We start from the raw sequence: 8054 nt of genomic DNA on the forward strand, positions 1-8054 counted from the left end.
TTACTTCTGTCTTCTTAGCATTAGACATTTTCTTTTCAGTCAAAAAGCACCATCACCTCCACGTTGGTCACCTAGCAACTGCTGTGTGACAGTTGCTGGGGAGATGTGAACAAAGTCTTCTCAATCCGGTGACATACTAAGGATTGTACCCAAGTCCAACTTGGTGAGCCAGTGAGTTTTGGGGGTTACTTAGGGGAGTGTGAGTGAAGGTTTATTTGCAGAGCATTGACGACTCACAGGCAGCATTTCCAGCATGGCTGATGACTCATGAAAACTGGAACCCTAGAGATACCTTGGCAGTTTGCAGCAACTTAACAGGTAGGAGATTCTGCCATTGCTACTTATATAACATTGGAGAGGAAGGCCTTGGAAGTCTGTTAAGTTTCAGGGACTTCCCGAGACTTATGAGTTAGTTCCAATCTTAGGAAGCCTTCCTTTAGGACTTCTCAAGTTCTAATGATACTGAATGGACGAGTGTTCAGGATACAGTGTTTCAGTGCAGAGGAAATTGCTACACAGTACTCTACCCTTCTCTCTTGTTCTTTTATTCTTTCTGCTCCCTTTCCGTGGTGTTCTCTTGGCCTTGGAGGGGTGATATATATGTTTAACCCTTGGGCTACCTCCCACAGCAATAGCCTCTTGTTCTTGGGCCTTGTTTTTGGGTGGTTATTTGGTTCTCCCAGTCCACCATTGCTTATAAAGGAAACCTCCTTGTAGGTCCAGTTGCAATTAGCAGAAGTGTCCTATAAGTTATCCCAAGCACACAAATGTTTAGAGAAAAGTTTAACAAAGCCAGAACGTTGCTGTTGAACCTGAAGCAGTCCACGCTGCTGCCGCACACGCAGTCGCATCTCTCTGGGCACTACGATAGCAGAGCTTCAGGGTCCACAGCCTAAAGAGACTGTTGTAACAACTGTGCCCTAGCAGGCTGCACATACTATACCCTCCACCATTATCAAAACAAGCAGCAGCAAGTCAGCAGTTCAGTCCCAGCCTTACTTCTTCACGAGAGATGGCTCAGCAGTTAAGACCACTGCCTGTTCTTCCAAAGGTCCTGAGTTCAATTCCCAGCAACCACATGGTGGCCCACAACCATCTGTAATGAGATCTGGTGCCCTCCTGAGGAAGACCTGGTCAGTCATCCTCATCAACTTAGACCATGAAACCCAACATGGACAAGTTCAACAGAACCGCCATATACGGGCTGCCCATGCCTACTTCATCATTGCCACTGCATACATTTCATTTTTTTTCATTTTTATAATCAGAATATGCATTGCCTTCACCCATAGGGCATAAGCCAACAGCAGTGGCAATGACATTATTTTAGGGGACCTTTGGGGCCTCCCTGACCAAAAAACTACCCACTCTAATAAGCTTTTTATCCGACTCCTGTAAGTGCTACATTCCCATTATATGACACGTCTGTGTCTTTGTTTAAATTCAACAATTACCTCTATTCCATGTTTTTACAAATCAAAAAATGCTCAAGTATTAGCATCATGCAACAAAAGGTTTTTTTTGTTTTTGTTTTGTTTTGTTTTAACAGAAAATGGGTAGGATCTCTAAAAGCCCACTGTCATCTCTCCTAGATAAGAAGTCCTAGTTAGGGCCCAAGGCAGTGACCTCCACAGGGGCAGGCCTCACCAGCCACCTCTCCCAGAGCAGGCCTGAGGCAGAAACCTCCACAGGAACAGGTACAAAGGAAGCAACTGCTGAGGGAGCAGACCCATATAGGACTGGAGCAGGAGTCAGGGACTTTTGAGGGAGGCCCAAGCCAGGGACATCTGTGGAAACTGGCCTGAGCCAGCGACCTCTGCCAGAGCAACTTCCCCAGGAGCAGGCTGGAGCCAGCCACCTTAGCTGGAGCAGGCCTGAGATAGCAACCTCCACAGGAGCAAGTAGGTATAAGGGAGCTACCACTGAGGAAGTAGGCCTGAGACAGAGACCTCTGCTGGAGCAGGCCTGAGCCAGCAACTTCTGCCCGAGTAGATCCAAGGCAGCCACCTCAGCGGGAACAACCCCAAGCAAGCAAACTCTATGGGAACAGGGCCGAATGACTCCCAAGATTGCAGAGTGACACCCAGGGAGCGCTGAATGACCTCACCTCTGGGAACACCGAGTGACCTCTGAGATGACTGGAACTGTGGCCCAACTGCACCATGAGGAGCAACCATCTGAGCCTTGGATCTACTGGCACCTGGAAGATTGATCTCTAGAGTCACAGACAGCCCCAACTACACCAATCAGGGGGAAAGATGGGTAGGCAAGGTAAGAACACACTCAACACCACAAAGAGCAACATAATGCCAACAAAAACTAGTGGCCCTACAACAGCAAGACCTGGACACCCCAATATAGATGAAGCAGAAGAAAATGACCTAAAAAATAACTTTAGGAGAATGTTTGAGGCCCTTAAAGAGGAAATGAAATTCTGTCAAAGAAATGGAGGAAAAGATAAATAAAAATTGGAAGAAATCAACAAATCCCTTTAAAAAAAAAAGCAATAAAACATATGAAAGAAACGATTCAAGACTTGAAAACCAAAATAGAGACAATAAAGGAAACACAAACTGAGGGAATTATAGAAACAGAAATTATGAGAAAATGATCAGGAACCACAAATGCAAGCATGAACAGCAGAATACAGCACAATACAAGTGGATCTCAAGCACTGAAGATACAATAGTGGAAATAGACTCATTGGTCAAAGAAAACATTAAATCTAACAAAGCTTAACACAAAATATCTAGAAAATATGGGACACCATGAAAAGACCAAACCTAAGAATAATAAGGATAGAAGAAGGAGAAGATACAACTCAAAAGCACAGAAAATATATTCAACAAAATCAAAGAAGGAAACTTTCCCAACCTAAAGAAAGATATGATTATGAAGATACAAAAAACTTACAGAACACCAAACAGACTGGATCAAGAGAAAAAGTCCCCTTGTCACATAATAATCAAAACATTAAACATACAAAATAAGGAAAGAATATTAAGACCTGCAAAGGAAAAAGGCCATGGAACATATAAAGGTAGACCTATCAGAATTATACCTGACTTCTCAATTGAAACAATGAAAGCCAGAAGGTCCTGGTCAAGTGTTATGCAGACATTAAGAGATCATGGATGCCAGCCCAGACCACTATACCCAGTAAAACTTTCAGTCACCATAGGCAGACAAAACAAGATATTCAAGACATCCAAAATTCAAGATATTCAAAACAAGATATGACAGAACCAGATTTAACCAATACTTACCCACAGACCCAGCCCTACACAAAGTACTAGAAGGAAAACTCCAACCCAAGGAAGTTATTTACAGCCACAAAAATACAGACAATAGATGATCTCACAACAGCAAATACCGAAGAAGGGAAAAACACACACAATAGCATCATGAACAATGAAAACTAAAATAACAGGAACTAGCAATTACTGGTTATTAATATCCCTTAATATAAATGTACTCAACTCACCTATAAAATGTTGGATATGAAAACAGAATCCATTCTTCTGCTTCATAGAAGAAACACACATCAATCTCAAAGACAGATATCGCCTCAGAGTAAAAGGTTAGGAAAAGAAATTCCAATCAAATGGACCTAAGAAACAATTTTGTGTAGCTGTCCTAATATCTACCAAAATAGACTTCAAACTAAAATCAATCAAAAGAGACAAAGAAGGACATTTCATATTAGTCACAGAAAAAAAAATCATCAAGAAAAAAATCTCAATTCTGAAAATCTATGCCCCAAAACAAGGGCACCTTCATACATAAAAGAAACACTTCTAAAGCTTAAATCACACATTAAACCCCACACATTAATAGTGGGAGACTTCAACACCCCACTCTCACCACTGGAAAGGTCTATCAGACAGAAAATTAACAGAATTAAGGGAATTAACAGATGTTATGAATCAAATGGATTTAACAGACTTCTATAGAATATTCCATCCAAACATAAAATAGTATACTGTCCTCTCAGCACCTCATGGGACCGTCTCAAAAACTGACCACATACTCGGTAACAAAGAAAATCTCCATAGATACAAAAAAAAAGGAATAATTGCATGTATCTTATCGGATCATCATGGCTTAAAATCAGAATTCAACACCACCACTAATTTCAGAAAGCCCACAAACACATGAAAATTAAATAATGCTCACTTGAATCATCAATGGGTCAAGGAAGAAATCAAAGACGTCCTCAAATTTAATGAAAATAATTATACAACATACCCAAATTTATGGGACACAATGAAAGTAGTCTTAAGAGGAAAGATCATAGCAGTAAATGCTGAAAAAATCCCACACTAGTGAATTAACAGAACATTTGAAAACTCTAGGAGAAAAAGAAGCAAACTCACCCAAGAGGACTAGACAGTAGAAAATAATCAAATTGAGAGCTGAACTCAACAAAATAAAAAACATTTATCCAAACTAACCAAAAGGCAGAGAGAGAATATCCAAATTAACAAAATCAGAAATGAAAAAGGGGACATAAAAAGACATGGAGGAAATCCAGAGAATCATTGTGTCATATTTCAAAACATGTACTCCACAAAATTGGAAAACTTAAAGGAAATGGACAACTTTCTGGTTAAATATCACTTACTAAAATTAAATCAAGACCAGATAAGCAAATTAAGTAGACCTATAACTGCTAAAGAAATAGAAACAGTCATCAAAGGTCTCCCAACCAAAAAAAGGCCAGGGCCAGATCATTTCAGTGCAGAATTCTACAAGATTTACAAAGAAGAGCTAATACCAATACTCCTCAAATTATTCCACACAATAGAAACAGAAGGAACATTGCCAAACTATTTTTATGATGTTTCAATTACCCTGATACCCAAACCCCAGAAAGACGTTATTAAGAAAGAGAATTACAGACCAGTCTCACTCATGAACATTGATGCAAAAATACTAAATAAAATACTGACAATCTAAATCCAAGAACACATCAGAAAAATCATCCACCATGATCAAGTCAGCTTTATCTCAGAGATGTAGAAATGGTTCAACACATGAAAATCTGTCAATGTAATCCATCACATAAACAAACTGAAAAAAAAAGTATAATCATCTCATTAGATGCTGAAAAAGCCTTTGGTAAAATACAACATCCCTTCATGATAAAGGTCTTGGAGAGAGCAGGGATACAAGGAACATACTTAAACATAATAAAAGCAGTATAAATACTGCTTATATTAATATATATTTATTTATAAATAAATATAAATAAAAGCAAGCCAACAGCCAACATCAAACTAAATGGAGAGAAACTCACAGCAATCCTACTGAAATCAGGAACAAGAAAAGGTTGTCTACTCTCTCCATATCTATTCAATATAGTATTTGAGGTTCCAACTAGAACAATAAGACAACAAAAGGAGATCAAGGGGATACAAATCAGAAAAGAAGAAGTCAAACTCTCAATATTTGATGGTGATATAATAGTTTACATAAGGGACCCCCAAAATTCTACCAAGGAACTTCTACAGCTCATAATCACCTTCAGTAATGTAGCAGGATGCAAGGTTAACTCGAAAAATCAGTAGCCCTCCTGTACACAGATGATAAATGTGCTGAGAAAGAAATCACCCTTTACAGTGGTCACAAATAACATAAAATTTCTTGGAGTAACTCTAACCAAACAAGTGGAAGACCTGTATGACAAGAACTTTAAACCTTTGAAGAAAGAAATTAAAGAAGACACCAGAAAGTGGAAAGATATCTCATGTTCTTGTGTGGGTAGAATCAGCATAGTAAATATGGCAGTCTTACCAAAAGCAACCTACAGATTCAATGCAGTGCCCATCAAAATCCCACTAAAATTCTTCACAGACCTGGACTGAACAATACTCAACTTCATATGGAAAACAAAAACCCTAGGATAGTCAAAACAATCCTGTACAATAAAGGAACTTCTGGAGGCATCACAATCCCTGACTTCAAACTCTACTACAGAGCTACAGTACTGAAAACAGCTTGGTATTGGCATAAAAACAGACAGGAGGACCAATGGAACCAAATCCAAGACCTGGTTATCAATTCACATACCTCCAAACACCTGATTTTTGACAAAGAAGCAAAAAATATAAAATGGAAAAAAGAAAGCATCTTCAACAAATGATGTTGACATAACTGGATATATACATATAGAAGAATGATAATAGATCCATATCTATTGCCATGCACAAAACTCAAGTCCGAATGGATCAAAGACCTCAACATAAAACCAACCACACTGAACCTCATAGAAGAGAAAGTGAGAAGTACACTTGAACTCATTGGCACAGGAGATTACTTCCTAAATATAACCCCAGCAGCACAGACACTGAGAGAAACAATTAATAAATGGGACCTCCTGAAACTGAAAAGCTTCTGTAAAGCAAAGGACACGGTCAATAAGACAAAATGACAGCCCACAGAATGGGAAAAGATCTTCACCAACCCCACATTGGACAGAGGTCTGATGTTCTTGAGTTATAGAAAGAACTCAAGAAATTGGTCATCAAAAGAACAAATAATCCAATAAAAAATAGGGTACAGACCTAAACGGAGAACTCTCAACAGAGGAATCTAAAATGGCTGAAAGACACTCAAGGAAATGTTCAACATCCTTAGCCATCAGAGAAATGTAAGATTCCATCTTACACCTGTAAGAATGGCCAAAAATCAAAAACATTGTTGACAACTTATGCTGGAGAGGTTGTGGGGTAAAGAGAACTCTCCCCTATTGCTGGTGGGAGTGCAAACTGGTACAGCCCCTTTGGATGTCAGTGTTGCCATTTCTCAGAAAAGTAAGAAACAACCTTCCTCAAGACCCAGCAATACCATTTTTGGGTATACATCCAAAGGATGCTCAATCGTGCCACAGGGACATGTGCTCAACTATGTTCATAGCAGCTTTGTTTGTCCTAGCCAGAACCTGGAAACAACCTAAATGCTGCTCAACTGAAGAATGGATAGAGAAATGTGGTACATTTACACAATGGAGGACTACACAGCTGAAACAATAAAGATACCTTGAAATTTGCAGTCAAATGAGTGGATCTAGAAAACATTATATTGAGTGAGGTAACCCAGAACAGAAAGACAAATGTCATATGCACTCACTCACAAGTGACTTTTAGACATAGGGCAAAAAAAAAAAAAATCAGCCTACAATTCACAATCCCAGACAACCTAGACAACAATGAGGACCCTAAGAGAGACATACATGGATCTAATCTACATGGGAAATAGAAAAAGACAAGATCTCTTGAGTAAATTGGGAGCATGGGGGCTATGAGAGAAGGTAGGAGGAGAGGGGAGAGTAAGTGAGGGGAGAGGAGAAAAATTTAAAGCTCAATAAAAAACCATTTAAAAAAAAGATGTCCTAGTTGCTCTTGGACAAGTAAGGGGATGATAAAAATAAAAGTTAGTAAGGTCCAAAAGTATAAAAAGATCTCGTGACTTTTTATCAATTCTTTGGTCAAAAGAGCAATGTTGGGTACAGTGACACGGACAGGAGATGCAGTCCCATTTAGGCGTCCATGATCTACAAACATCTCCCTTGATCTATCTGCCTCCTCATTTTGGCATGATGCTCTTGTCATGCAGACACTGCATCTCCCATCCCCTAATGGTCTCAGCGGGGCTGGCTTGTGTTCATTGGCTCAGGGCTTTATTCTAGCCTGCCAAGCCTGTTGTTGGAGTCGGACCCAGGTTCTGACAGGCTGCAGACCAGCACCTTGGTGCTTGCCTTCCCATCAGCCACATCTGGCTGATAAAGGGCCCAGTCTGGGTGAAAATCTTTAACTCGGGAGACTTTATAGCACATCCTCTGGGGGACAAGGTAGACCCCATTCATCGAGGAGACGTGCCACTCCGTGCCAAGCCTAGGAAGATGGCCACCCCAGGGTTTGCCTCCCACAATAGCCAGCTCAGCCTTATGTATTCTGTCAACCATCTACTCAACCTTGCAATTACCTCTGCATTAAGGAGACACACATTCCAATCCTCACGGGGGAAGGGCTGCCATATTGAGGGCTTCCCCC

The sequence above is a fragment of the Microtus ochrogaster genome (assembly GCF_000317375.1).
Source record: "Microtus ochrogaster isolate Prairie Vole_2 chromosome 14 unlocalized genomic scaffold, MicOch1.0 chr14_random_1, whole genome shotgun sequence".
Classification (NCBI taxonomy): domain Eukaryota; kingdom Metazoa; phylum Chordata; class Mammalia; order Rodentia; family Cricetidae; genus Microtus; species Microtus ochrogaster.